This window comes from Mobula birostris, chromosome 9 (genome assembly GCF_030028105.1).
Source record: "Mobula birostris isolate sMobBir1 chromosome 9, sMobBir1.hap1, whole genome shotgun sequence".
Taxonomy (NCBI): Eukaryota; Metazoa; Chordata; class Chondrichthyes; order Myliobatiformes; family Myliobatidae; genus Mobula; species Mobula birostris.
The window spans coordinates 125148728-125164216 of record NC_092378.1 but is presented as its reverse complement, the minus strand read 5'-3'; the positions used below and the strand labels follow the sequence as shown (position 1 = coordinate 125164216).

Here is a 15489-nt window from a genome sequence, read left to right as displayed (position 1 = left end):
ATTGCCAGTTTTGCTGAACAAAGGCATCTTTGTACTGTGTAAGTATGGCTTTATAAGTCTTTTTAATAAAGAGAACTGAGATTTAACCAGGAGTGAACTTTGATTTTTTTACATAACAAGTAACTAATTGAATCACAAGGCACATTTTCACTCAACTGCCTGTGAAAATCCCACTCTGAAGCTGCAGAATTTCAACACCTCAGTGCTTCTGCAAATTGCGTTTATCTCAAAACACTGCTACCATCTGTTAAGTTATATTGCTCACTTTTTACAACTGCCTTTGCTGCAATTCAACAGGCTGACATGAAACATACCAGTGCTGTTTTATTGCGAGGTAAAAAAGGACAAGAATATTTCAAATCCAAAACTAAAACAGAAATTGTAAGATTAATATTTTGGATGGAACTGACATATTTCAATTAAATCTGTAAATCAAATTTTTTTTTGCTTCCTAGAAATCAGAATTATTGGTGTTATTATATCTGAGGATCTGTCCTGGGGCCAGCATGCAAGTGCCATTACAAAGAAGACACAACTGTGTCTATATTTGGCACGCCATCTAAACTTTGATGAACCTCTCTGGATATACAGTGGAGTGTATCCTGTTTGCTTGCATTCTAGTTTAGAGCTGAAGTTCCCCAACCATATCGCAGCCACCACCCTGCGACCAGACATTGTCCTAGTGTCTGAGTCTACTAAGCAAGTGGTGCTGCTGGAGCTGACTGTCCCATGGGAAGATCGGTTGGAGGAGGCCTTTGAAAGGAAGCTCTCCAAGTACGCAGGACTAGTCAGCAACTGTCAGCAGGCTGGATGGAGAGCGAGGTGTCTCCCAGTGGAGGTTAGTTGTAGGGGATTCGTAGCCCGTTCTTTAGTTAAAGCCTTCAGCATTTTGGGCATCGAGGGAGAGAGGAAGAGGAGAGCCATCCACAGTACCACCGATGCGGCAGAAAGGGCCTCAAGATGGTTGTGGCTCAAAAGAGGGGAGCCATGGAGTCATAAGTAGCTAGCCATCTGGACACAAGCTGGGGTCTGATCAGCCCCGGCTGGTCACCTGGAGGAGGTTGTATGATGTTGAAAGACCCAAAACACCCGATGATTCCAGGAACATCACTGAAGATGTGTCCAGAAGCATCAATAGATGTATGTACACACCTTACAGCCTGAGTTAATCAGTGACAACCAGGAAAGACCGAGTGACAACCGCGAAAAGAGTGGTGATGACTGGAGAGTCAATGACAGCCCGGAGAGAGGGCAACCGGGGCAGAACGGGCTGGCAACCCAATCTGCGTCCTCTGAGAGGAGAACCCCCACAAAAGCTACAAAGAATCTAAGGAAAAGATACCCCCAGGGGTGCCCGAGGGGGGGGGGGGGGAGGATGAGCACCCCAGTCGGATGGACACAACGACATCAGACCCAGGCAATGAACAAACGACGATGAGGAAGCAGTGTGCATGTGGCAAAATCTGCAAGAATGATCGCAGCTTGAAGATCTACCAAGCAAGGTTGAAGTGTTTGGTGGGAGCAGGAGCAGCACAACGTGCAGGTGTCCAACCTGGTGAGACGAAGGAGGGGCCAGGCGCGGAGTCACCCCATAGTGCCCGGAACCTCCAAGTGTTGCAAACTAATCCCTCGAACATGAAGTCTAAGAGGAGAAACACCATTGCCCAAGAATGGAAAAGCTTACAAATAGTGGCTGATACAGCCCAGTCCATCACAGTCCCTCTCTAGCACTGAGCACATCTGCAAGGAGTGCTGCCACAAGAACGCAATATCCATCATCAAACCATCCAGGCCATGCTCTTTTCTTGCTACTGCCAATGGAAAGAAGGTAGAAGAGCCTTAGGTCCCACACCATCGGGTTCAGCAAGTTAATTATCCTTCAAACTTCAGGCTCCTGAACCAGCGTAGATAACCTCAGCTCTGACCTGATTCCACAACCTATGAACTCACTTTCAGGCATTTCACAACTCACGTTCTCAGTATTATTTATTTATCTATATATATATTTATGTATTTGCACAATTTGTCTTCTTTTGCATATTTGTTGTTTGTCAGTCTTTGTGTGTAAATTTTCACTGATTATATTGTGTTTTTTTGTTATACTGTGAATGCCTGCAAAAATGAATCTCAGGTAGTATATGCTGACCTTGATAATAAATGCTCTAACCATCGGCATACCATGCTTTGAACTCTTACATCGGTTTCTCTATCATTGCAATCGATTCAAAAACTGGTGGTTAGCAAGTTCCTAAACTAGGTGTACAACTGGAGGTGGATCAGGTGCTGACAATCTCTTAACTTTTCAGGCACATCAGGAACTTAAACATGAGAGAATCTGCAGATGCTGGAAATTCAAGCAACACACACAAAATGCTGGTGGAACGCAGCAGGCCAGGCAGCATCTATAGGAAGAAGTACAGTCGACATTTCGGGCCGAGACCCTTCATGAGTCCTGACGAAGGGTCTCAGCCTGAAACGTCGACTGTACACCTTCCTATAGATGCTGCCTGGCCTGCTGCGTTCATCAGCATTTTGTGTGTGTTGCTTGAATTTCCAGCATCTGCAGATTTCCTCATATCAACATTTTAGGAATAGCTTCTTCCCGTCTGCCATCAGATTTCTGAAAGCGCAATGAACCAACCCATGATGGTTACCTCACTACTTTTGTTCTCTTTTTGCACCAACTTATTTAATTTAATTTTTTATATACGCACATAGCGGCCACTTTATTAGGTACACCTGTAAATCTGCTTGTTAATGCAAATATCTAATCAGCTAATCATGTGGCAGCAACTAATTGCATAAAAGCATGCAGATATGCTCACAAGGTTCAGTTGTTGTTCAGACCAAACATCAGAATGGTGAAGAAATGTGATCTAAGTGACTTTGACCGTGGAATGATATCTGCTGACAGATGGGATGTTTTCAGTACCTCAGAAACTGCTGATCTCCTTGGATTTTCACACTCAGCAGTCTCTGGGGTTTATAGAGAACAGTGCAAAAAACAAAAAACATAGTGATTGGCAGTTCTGTGGGTGAAAATGCCTCGTTAATGACAGAGATCAGAGGAGAATGGCCAGATTGGTTCAAGCTGACAGGAAAGTGACAGTAACTCAAGTAACCACACATTACAACAACGGCGTGCAGAAGAGGACCTCTGAATGTACAACACGCTGAATCTTGAAGTGGATGGGCTACAACAGCAGAAGACCATGACCATACACTCAATGGCTACTTCATTAGATACAGGAGGTAAAGTGGCCACTGGGTTTAATTCTTGTAGTAATTTATAATATTTATGATGTATTGTACTGTACTGCTGCCACAAAACAAACATCACAACATACAGTATGCCAGAGATATTAAACATGACTCTGTTTGTGAAAGGTTATTCAGAACCAAGTTTAATATCACTGGCATATGTTGTGAAATTTGTTGTTTTGTGCCAGCTGTACATTGGAATACTTAATATAATACTATATATTATTTTTAAACTATGTATAAAAAAATTAAATTAAGTAAGTAAGTAGTGCAAAAAGAGAGGGAAAAACTGAAGGAGTGTTCATGGATTTACTATCCATTCAAAAACTGATGGTGGAGAGTAGAAGCTATTGTTGAAATGTTGAGTGTGTGCTTTTGGGCTCCTGTACCTCCTCCTTGATGGCAGCAAAGAGAGGCGGGCATCTCCTGGGTGACAGGGTCCTTAATGATGGACGTCGCCCGTTTTGAGGCTTTGCCTTTTGAGGGTTTCCTGGGAGGCTAGTGCCTACAGAGCTCTATTTGCTGGATGTAGATGCTCATAGGGTGGTAGGTAAATTTAAACACAGCAGATTTAAATTCTTGGTTGTTAACATATCAGATTACCTGTCCACCATATAGATGCAATCACAAGGAAGATGCGTTAGCATCTTTACTTTCTTAGGAGGTTAAGGAAGTTTGGTTTGTCACTGAACACTAATAAACTTCCAGAGATTACTATTGAAAGTATCCTGACTGCTTGCATCACGGGCTGATGGCAATTCGAATGCACAGGAATACAAGAAGCTGCAGAAAGTAGTGAACTCAACCCAATACATCACAGGCACATTCCTCTTCAACATTAACAATAGCTACAGCAGGTGCTGCCTCAAGAAGGCAACGTCTACCATCAAAAATCCCCACAGTCTGGGCCACGCAGCTACCATTGGAAAGAAAGTACAAAAAACTGAAGTTCTATACCACTATGTTCATGAACAGCTACTTCCCTTCAAACATTGCTTTCTTGAACCAACTGGGACAACCTAATCACTACTGCTCAGCAAACAGTCTGAGCACTTTCATCACTTTGCATTTAAATGGATTTTGTTCTAATTATGCTCTATCTTGTAAAACTTGTATACAACTTGTTTTTCTTGTGAATGCTGCTTCCAATAATCAGCCTAAGGGATGCTGCTTTAAGTTTTTCTTCACACTTAGTGCATACATGTACCTGTGCATAAGACAATAAACTTGACTTTGAGGCTCTTGGAGAATAGAGCTGGAAATATGCGGACTCGGTTTCTGTTAGGAAGACAGAAATAAGGCTTAAACTGCAAAACCCAAGTTAGATTTGCACCCTGTCTAGTCATATTTCAGGGCATCTTTTACAACATAGAACATAAAGGGAAAGAAGGGAGAGTGTGATTACAACGATCTGCAATCATCAATAATGCTATTGTCGGGGAAGAAATCCTTACTTTTGCTGAGAACTGAAAACTAAAAATATTTGGGTCACATCCAATGTCATGAGAATATAATTCATTTAGGTCTGTTCATTACTCAACATGAACACTGACTACCAGAAAAGACTAGAGAATGTTGCCAGCACTTAAGGGGCAGAGTTATAGAAAGAAGTTGAACAGACCAGCTCTTTATTATTTTGAGCGTAAATACTGAGTGGCGACTTTACAGAGGTATAAAATCATGAGAGGCATGGATAGAATGAATGCACACGGCCTTTTCCCCAGGGAATAGGTTTAAGGTGAGAGGGGAAGATTGCACCCGGTCAGGTACATGGATTGGAAAGGGTTAGGAGGACATGGGCCAAACATGGATAAATAGGACTAGCTTAGATGGACATCTTTCTCAGCATGGACAAGTTGGTCTGACGGATCTGTTTCCATGCTGTATTACTTTATGGTTCTGTGACCTGGTACTATTCTGGGCCATAGAGTCATTGAAGAGGTAACTCGAAGTGCACCTAAGAAACAGCATGCTGGATAGATCAAATGTTTCTAGGAACATGAAACTAGCATTATAATACCCAGGGCCGGACTTTAGGCAGGGCTAGGCTGGGTTGCAGCCCAGGGGCCAGAGCCGCAGAGGGGCCCAAAATAGGTAGCTATCATCATGGCGGACAAAAAAAAAAATATGAGAGTGGAGCACAGAAAAGAAAAAAAACAAGAAAAAGACCATGAGAAAGAAGCATTAAAAAAGACATTGAAATTGACAGAATTGTTTAAACCTGTTCTCGATGATGCAGCAGTACCATCGCACTTGTCATAGTCTGAGACCAGTGGACAAATGGATACTTTAGCACAGGACCACCGTCCTTGCCACAGTCAGCAGCTAATGTTGAAGAGGCAGACAGCATGACTTTGGGATTCCCGACCACAGAGGCCTCCGAACAACCAAGTCGGATCTCCATTAACGTTACCGCTACTGAGGATCCTTACAGCACTGATCCTGCTCGCTGGGGAAAGGAAACATTAGATGATTCAGTCCGAGCATACTGGGCTAAGAAAGGGCCAGAGTCCTGCCAGGATAAGGATGTGGTTATCAAAGCTTCGGAACGAGTATACAAACAGCAGAGACGTTTTTTCTCCAAATTTCACTTCAAACGCAAGTTCGTAAATGGTGAGTACATATCAAGGCAATGACTCTTATATTCCCCTTCCACTGGCTGTGTGTTTTGTTTCTTGGAACAGTGGGTTCCATGTGCAGCACACACATTGAATCTCGTTGGAATCAACAGTGTCAACTTTTGTGTTGAAACAGCTGAGTTTTTCAGCTTTGTGCAGAATGTGTTCAACTTCTGCTCCAAGTCAACTTCTAGGTGGAAAGTGGTGACGCAGGACTTCAGCCTAATGCGAGCAAGTGCATTGAAACTCTGAAGTCTCTCTCTCATATTAAATGGGCTGCACGTGCAGAAGCCACACAGGCATTGTGTGGAAATTATGCCAATATTGAAGATTTGTTAAAGAGCATTGCAGATGACATTAATCAGAATGTAGCAACTAGAAATGAAGCAAGGTCACTATACAAAAAAAATGGACAAGCTTGAGATAGCTTTCCTGAGCAAATTGTGGCATTGCATTCTTCAGTGCTTTGAAAGTGCAAGTGTTGCATTGCAAGCTGTAAATCTAGACCTGTGTAATGCTGTGGATTTGGTGAGATCACTATGGGTATACACAGCAAGCCTGCATGATCAATTTGATACTTTTGAGATCCAAGCTAAAACTATGTCTCCAACAGTCTCAAAAGTGTACAAGGAAGAAACCCAACGTCAAAGAAAACGTAAAGCCTTTCTGGGAGAATCCACAACACCTGATGTTGGCTTGTCAGTCAGAGAAAAATTCTCAGCTACTGTTTTTTTGGTCATGATGGATAGATTACTTGCAGAAATTGATTGCAGATTTGCATCATATAATGACCTTAACAACACATTTGGCATCCTACTTAAACAATATCCCTTCTCTCTCTGTACGAGATCTGCGCAGGAGAGCATCTGATCTTCAAAGCAGATATTCAGCTGACCTGGAGTTAGACTTTGTGGAGGAGATTGTCCATTTCAGGGAATTTGTAAGTGGCAAAGATATTTCATCTGCAACAGAGCTTTTATGCTTCCTCAGAGGAAAAAAAGACTTGCAGGTCATCTTCCCAAACGTAAGCATTGCTTTGAGGCTTTACCTGACTCTCCCTGTCACAAACGCAAGTGGTGAACGATCTTTCTCCAAGCTCAAGCTAGTGAAGAATAAGCTCAGATCCACAATGGGACAGGACAGGATGAATCATTTTACTCTGATGTCACTTGAAAGTGATCTTGTTCAGAAACTGCATTTTAGTGATCTGATCAAGGACTTTGCTGCGAAGAAATCCAGAAGAACTAGGTTTTAATTTTGAAAAACAAGCATCTGACTTTGTAACTATCTAGGCTTGTGTGTCAGTGCTGTTCCTGTTTTTGTGGCAATAGGCTAATAGTTGACTGTTTACAAACCTAGTAAGTAATAAGTGATCTTTACTTTGCAAGCCACACAGCACAGCAATAGGTTAGTATGCACTAGATCTCATTTTTCAAAAAGATCGTTGGAGTATTGTGAAGTTTCGTAGTTTGCCATAGTGCCATCTCTCTTGGCCTTTTTGTCTCTTATTTCCAACTTACTTTCTCAGAACACATGGTTGAGGAAAACACCTAGATAAAAATGCTTTGACATTGTTTGAGAAATAAGGCCTATGGTACGTGTAGCAATAGCTAAATAAAGATTTAAGATTAGGTACATCATACTTCGTCTCCTTCATAACTTGACTAAGCCTAGGTCAATTTTTGAGTGTTTTAGATGCTGTCCTTCAAACTAAGAATCTGCATTACTTTCTGACCTCCCCCTTAAGGCCTGTCAGTTTATAGCCTACGTATTGTACTAAACCAATGCATGTCTTGGTCCACAGCTTTGATATGTAGACCAGTACGACCTTTGCTCTTGATCTTGCCTTTTTTTGCTTGGTACAGCAGCATTTTATGGTGTCAGCAGGGGCCCATCAGGGCCTCCAGCCCAGGGGCCCTGTCCCCACTAAATCCGGTCCTGATAATACCCAATCTGGTGACACTTTACAAAGATCCTGATGGCTAACAGGAAAGCAATCTGCTTAATTCCTACCTGTGGTTCGTTATAGCTACTCACTGCAACCCTTTCTCAGGGCTAATTTTAATTAGGACCTGAGGTTTCAACGTCATCCCAGCCCACACTGGCAGATTATTTTTCAGATGTCCTAGTCAGTCTTTCAAAAAGGTCCTCAATCTCCTTCTACATTAGGGTCCTAATGGCCATTTTTAGGATCATGAGAAAGGTTTACAGTTGGATTTTGCTGTCCTAATTCTAAAGCAACAATATTGACATCTACCGATTGTTTTAAAGATGTAATAAAAATGTCTTCAGGATTATACTTCCTTTGGGGAATGTAAAAGACTGAAGCTAAGCGTTAACAACTATGTGTTCAAATACAAAAGGATACTTTTTTCAAGCCAGCATATAGAATTAAGATTTTTCCAAATTTTATGAAGTTCTTGAAAACAAACTCCAAGTTTTGGTAGATAGAAAAAAGAATTTAAATAAAACCTAGACAATGCATTAGGAAATTTGCTGTGGCTTAAGGCTTCTGTTCATCAAAGGATATATCATGCAGGGGCGGAGCGAAGTGATGATGGCGCTAAACGGCAACTCCTTTGCTTGCATCTTCAGAAACAGCTCTATTTCTATCTTTGATATCTCTTTTGAAGACCCTGACCTGGAGTTACACTCTGACTTCGGTTCTTTGCGGGCATGGAACCTGTTCTCAGGGCCTCATAACCGGCCGCTTTTTGATACGCCAAGAATGTGGCCTGGAAGACTAGCATGCCCTCAGGGTGCCAGATTATCGTAGCTCTGGAGATGGGCTGATTTAAGGCCGGTGCCCCTGACTGAGGCATCGCAGGAGAATACGGAACATCGGAAGCAGCGGGTTAGCTGCTGTGGGCCATAAGTCCAGAGACCTGAGCTCTGGGGCCGCCTCTCTGGGCACAGAGCTCGGAAAAAGTGATGCAACAGACTTTTAACATCACAAATCAGCGAGTTGTTTATGCCTTCCCTCTTGCTGTGAAACAGGGACACCTCTTTTTCCCTAGTTAGGGAGAGAGAAAGAGCCTGTGGTATGTCGAATTACCAGGTGAACGAGTAGTCTTTGGGGTACTGCAAGTCTGTGTCTTTATTGATACTTTGCTGCACGTTTGAGTGCTCAGTGGAGGGCATCGATGCTTTTTTGGGGGGGGTCGTAGCCTTGCTGCTGCTTGTGAGTGGGAGGGGGGAGCTGGGGGGGCTTTGGGGTTCTAACATTTAATGGTTATTCATTCTTGGCGGCACTCCTCTGTTTTCGTGGATGTTTGTGAAGAAAAAGAATTTCAGGATGTACATTGTATACGTCTCTCTGACATTAAATCTACCTATTGAAACCTACTGCATTGTAGACATTCTATTGATGTCCAGCTAGGATTTTGTCAGGATAACTAACCTCCAGGACACAATGTAGCCTTGGTTCCACCATGGACTAAAGAGAGGAATTCCAGATTTGAGGTGAAAATTGTTACCCTTTACATCAAGGTAGCACTTGACCAAGTGTGGCATCAGGGAGTCCTGGTATACTGAACATATGGACATCACTGAAAACTAGTCTAATAGCTGGCATCATATTTTGCACAAAGGAAGAAGGCTGTTGTTGTTTAAGATCAATTAACCCATTCCAATGATGTTGCTTCTGAAGTGTCTCACGGTAGCTTATCAGACCCAACCATCCTTACTTGGTTCATCAAGGAACTAGAAGTGGGTAAAGTGTCACAAGGCTGGAAAGTGGCAAATATCTTGCTTGTGTTCAAGAAAGGTTATCAAGTTATTCCTAGTAATAATTAGCCAGTAAGTTTAATATCAGTAAGTGGTAAGTGTATAGAAGCATTAATCAGGGGAAAATTAATAGCCACCTGGAGAGGTTGGGTTAATTAAGGAGAGTCATGGTTTATTTGTTAAAGGCAGATTGTGTTTATTTTTTCTATTGACAGCGATGGTCACAATCCAAAAAGGGAGTAACAAAAATATATCATATAACTTGAAATGTATTCTTCAGCCATCTGTGGGGAGCTCTCTATTATCTTGTCTGATTTTAGTAAGTTATAAATTGGCACAGATGCTCACTGCCCAAGGACAATTTAAAAGGTCAATGTTTCTGCAAAATTCACTAATTCTTGTTTATCAGCTCTGCCTCAAGGTCAGAAGAAATCAGTAGAGATGGCTATATTTTTGTTTATGGCACTATTTTTCTTTTAACTCTAAGACACAGAAGTCTGCCAGAGAGATAAACGTAACCAAAACGTGCAGAAACAAAAGCAACCAAAATGAACCCCTGACAGATCTGCATGCCTTTTTTCCCAGTCCATCCAGGTGCTTTCAATGCTAAACCTATCCGAGTAAACCTGTCAAAAACCTTTTGGGTTTCTACCAGAGAAAGCAGACAGGATGCTAGATCCCAGGGTCTCAAGTTAAGTACAGGCTGCTTGATCCAAGGGCCACAAATTGACCATATCAATATGCTTGGTGACTCCAGTTTATAAGGGAGAAAGAGAAACAAAAAGAAATTGGTCATTTAAGAAAATACATTACAGGTGTCCCCCGCTTTTTGAACATTCGCTTTACGAAACCTCACTGTTACGAAAGACCTACATTAGTACCCTGTTTTTGCTTTCAGAAGGTGTTTTCACTGTTACGAAAAAAAAGCAGCACGTGATAAAAAATTCAGCGCGCGCCCCGAGCAGCCGTTTGCAAGATGAGTTCTATGGTGTCAGAAAAGCCTAAAAGAGCTTGTAAGGGTGTTACACTTAGCGTAAAACTAGACATAATTAAGCGTTTCAATCGTGGTGAACGAAGTAAGGACAAAGTGAGTTTAGCTTGTGGAAGCTGACGAAGATGATGTTGAAGAGGTTTTGGCATCCCATGACCAAGAACTGATGGATGAAGAGCTGATGCAATTGGAAGAGGAAAGGATAACAATCGAAACCGAATGCAGTAACGAAATGAACATGAAGCAACTGCGTGAGATTTTCGCTACAATGATAAGTATGACTTTAATTTTGAAAGGGTACGTAGGTTTAGGAGATATTTGCAGCATGGTTTGAGTGCTTACAAAGAACTGTGTGATAGAAAAATGTGCGAGGCTCAGCAGTCAAGCAAGCCTTCCACATCAGCCACAGCAGACGATGAACCTCGAACTTCGACATCGAGGCAGGCAGTCATAGGAGAAGATGAGCTGCCTGTTCTAATGGAAATAGACGACGAGATGACACCCCAGTGTCCCACCAGCCCAACACCCAGGCTGCGGACAGATACTGTACCGATTCACGGAGAATGCAGCAGTAGCCGGGAGGCACACAGCACATCTTTTAGAAAAAGCTGAAATAAACATGCTAATTAATTAGGTGCCACCCCACACTTAACTGTCGGCCCAGATCAAAGGCAATGCAATCGGCACTGATATGGGCCAACAATTACGTGCTAGGCGGCACCTAATTAATTAGCATGTTTATTTCCGCTTTTTTCTTAATGATGTGCTGGATGCCTCCTGGCTACCGCTGGACCCTTGCATGCTTTGCGGTTTGGTATCTGTTGGCGGCCTGGAGGGTGGGGGCCACTGAAGCACCCAATCTGCGACGACTCAGTCTAACACACCATCATCAGTGTGCTCTGCGCTGTCTTCCCATTTCCAGTAAGTGATACTACACTGTATATACATTATTTCTACTTTATATCGGCTGTGTACTTTTACGTGTTGTTCGGTATGATTTGGCAGCTTCATAGCTTAAAGGTTACTAGACAGCGCTTGTGCCGGGTTTTTGCCAACAGTGCTTGCGTGAGATTTTCTGCCGACGGTGCTTGCGTGAGATTTTCGCTACGGAGAACAGTTCAGTAATGATTGTGGAAAAGTATTTCTACTTTATATAGGCTGTGTATTTATCATATCATTCCTGCTTTTACTATGTGTTACAGTTATTTGGTCATACTTTATAGATCCCAGGGGAAATTGGTTTTCGTTACAGTTGCACCATAAATAATAAATAGTAATAGAAATAGTAATAGTAATACTACTATTAGTAAATAGTAATAGTCATGGAAGTAATAAATAGTAATAGAATAGTAATAGAAAAATAGTAATAAATTGTTAAATAGTAATATGTAAATTATGCCAGTAAATTATGAAATAAGTCCAGGACCAGCCTATTGGCTCAGGGTGTCTGACCCTCCAAGGGAGGAGTTGTAAAGTTTGATGGCCACAGGCAGGAATGACTTCCTATGATGCTCTGCAGTGCATCTCGGTGGAATGAGTCTCTGGCTGAATGTACTCCTGTGCCCATCCAGTACATTATGTGGTGGATGGGAGACAGTGACCAAGATGGCATGCAACTTAGACAGCATCCTCTTTTCAGACACCACTGTGAAACCTGTGAAACGTTTTAGGTTTTATGCGTTATTTGGCATGATTTGGTAGGTTATTTTTGGGTCTGCAAACACTCACAAAATTTTCCCATATAAATAAATGGTAATTGCTTCTTCGCTTTACGACATTTCGGCTTATGAACCGTTTCATAGGAACGCTCTACCTTCGGATGGCGGGGAAAACCTTTATTTCACAATTCAAGGCAAGAAGCAAGCCTGAATTCTATCAGGTGGTGGGTAAATTTGAAAATTACTGGGAAAACTAGGCTCCAGAGTCAATGGTCATCTGTCAACGATAGCCCCCTTTCCCTCTAAATCGGGGAATATTGGTTGGTATGGATGGAGGCCATACCCTGAACAAGGGTTCAAGGAAACCTGTGAAACAATGGAGACTGGTACATCCAGCATTGGCCTAATTTTCGGTTTTTCCTGCTAGATATATTTTGAAAAAGTGCCAGAAGTATCTCAGATGTTTTCACATCCACTCGTTAGGCCTCTGTGTTCACTATAAGTAGCACAATGGATTCAGCTGAAGAAAAATTACCCTGGCTTTGTCTCAGCTTTATAACTATAACTATCTCGGCACTCATTTCACGTAACAGTAATGGTTGTACAACAACAATTGACAAGTCACAATGATGCTTTGAAACTATTCATTTTACATTGGGTCTTCTTCAAATGGCTAGCTGCCAGTTCTTTTGCAGTCTAGAAATCATTTACCTACTTAAGCTTTGATAAAACACCAGGAGCAAAAAAAGGTTGCAGCCTACAGAAAACATACTAGAAAGCTTTCATTTATCAAATATTTTCTACTTTTTTGTAATGTTCCAGCAGTTCCAGGAAAGTGATAAAAGATTGTTTGCAGTTGTAAAGCAACACAGAATCAGTGTTATACAGCACAAAAACAGGTCCTATGGACCTCCAAATTTGTGCTGCCCGTTAACCATCTATGTGCAATAATCCTACATTTAATGTCCCCACTTTTCTACCAACTCACCAATGTTCTACCCCTCATCTGTACACTAGAGACTTACTACAGAAGTTAATTAACCCACCAAAGTCCTTCACATTTATAGATACTGAGGGGGAAAACAGCTTGCAAAGCCAGTTTTAAACAATGAAGTTTTAATGATAATTCTAGTTCAAAAAAGGCATGGCTCATAAAATCATTGGAATTAAACTAAATTAAAATTAGATTCAGTAGAAGCTCAGGAAGTTTTCAAACAAGCAAAATACGGAGAAATGATCTTTGAATCATTAATTTTCAAATTTTGAGATGCGTAGCTACAGTATATGAAGCTATCCCCTGAAATTTTAACTTCCAAAGTCTGGTAACATAATCATACTGCAAATTGTAATTAAATGTTTAATTATCAATAGAACAGGGAGCAAATTCAAAAATCGGTAGTGTAAAGGGACTTGCAAGACCTGGTGCAGGATTCCCTAAAGGTTAACTTGCAGGTCAAGTCAGTAATAAGGAAGGGAAATGCAACTTTAGCATTCATTCAATAGAACTAGAATATAAAAGCAAGGACATAATGTTGAAGCTTTATAAGACCACATTTGGAGTATTCTGACCAGTTTTGGGCCCCACCATGCTATAAGGTCATGGCTGATCTAATCTTGGCCTTAACATCACGATTCTGCTCTCTCCTTATACCTTCTGCCTTCCTTGTAATTAAAACTGTTTATTGCCTCTGGGTTCCTAAGGTTGTCAAGCCAAGGAGTGGTAGTGGGGACAAGCTCCCACACCTAAAAGTGCTCCTCATGGCACGCGACTCAAATAGCCTCTGACCACCAAGTCCAATTCCTGGCCTTCTCATGTGGCTTAGCCTCTAAGCCCAGTGGAACTGTTTCTACTGACAGGAGAAGGGGCGAAGGCAGGTCCTGGCACCTTAAAACCAGTGCTTCGGGTAGATGGAGCTCATCAGCCTGGGAAGCAGTCCATCTAAGAGAGGGAAAACTGATTTCAAACCTCTGCTGCTTTGTGGCCATACCCACTCATGGGAAAGGCTTCAGGAGTAAACCCCGAGGACAAATCCGGAGCTGGAGTCCCTAAGGCAGTTCGATGTTGCCTTCAACCTCATTCTGGCAACTCCTGCGATGACATCGGTGCCAAGTTACATTGGCCCTTGCCCTTCCCTTGGACAACATCGGTGGTGTGGAGAGGGGAGACTTGCTGCATGGGCAACTGCCGGTCTTCCATACAACCTTGCCCAGGCCTGCGCCCTGGAAACCTTCCAGGCACAGATCCATGGTCTCGCGAAACTAACGGATGCCACCATTGCCTCTACAGTCCTTGGAGCTAAGAACATTCTCAAAAGATTTACAACCAATGAAATTCCTACCATTATAATTGCCTTCATCTAAATTATGATACCAGTTCCAGAATAATATTTCTCACCCTCAAATTCCATCATGCTATGATCACAATTACTTTTGGATCCCTTGAAGGTAAGTAGCAAGGTCAAGTCTCCAACCTGATAGCATGAAAATTGATTTCTCTTTCTGATAAAAAAAAACATTTTTTCTTCCCCCTCCTCTTCTTCTATTTCCTACTCTGACTGCTCATCCCTTTTTACCTGCCTATCGCCTCCCCCTGCGTCCCTTCCTCCTTCCATTTCTCCTATGGTCTACTCTCCAGTCCTATCAGATTCCTTCTTCTCTAGTCCTTCACCTAGCACCTTCTAGCTATCCTCCTTCCCCTTCGCCCACCTTTTTATTGTGTCATCCACCTCCGTCCTTTCCAGTCCCAAGGGAAACCTCTGGCCCGAAAAGTCGACTGTTTATTCACTTCCATAGATGCTGCCTGACCTCCTGAGTTCCCCCAGCATTTTTGTGTGTGATGCTTTGGATTTCCAGCATCACAGAATTTCTCGTGTTTATAAATGAGGACAAGCAGCTCGCTTAATTGGAATGACATGCAAAACTTTCATCAGCACTACATCGAAGCTGCAGTACATACCATCTAAAGGATGCACTGTTGGTACTTGATTACACAGCATGACTCAAATGTACAACCCCTCTACGGAGAAAAGCATAAGGTGCAGACTTTCAGGTTGCATACTATCTTGGCTTTGAAATCCTTCATCATGCTTCATCTTTAGGTTCAGTAAATCCTGGAGAGTCACACTCAAACCTGCATTCTAAGCACTGATAAAAGGAAGGTTATAAAGGCTTAAGATTAAAAGGCCCATGATAAGGTCACAGAGAGAATATGATGATTGCACAATACGTTTGCATT

General features: G+C 42.1%; 1 protein-coding gene across 1 annotated transcript in view; it reads right to left on the bottom strand.

Annotated features, from left to right (window-relative positions):
• abat (4-aminobutyrate aminotransferase) overlaps positions 1-15489 on the bottom strand; it is a 193663-nt gene that overhangs the window by 86843 nt on the left and 91331 nt on the right. The window lies entirely within an intron of this gene.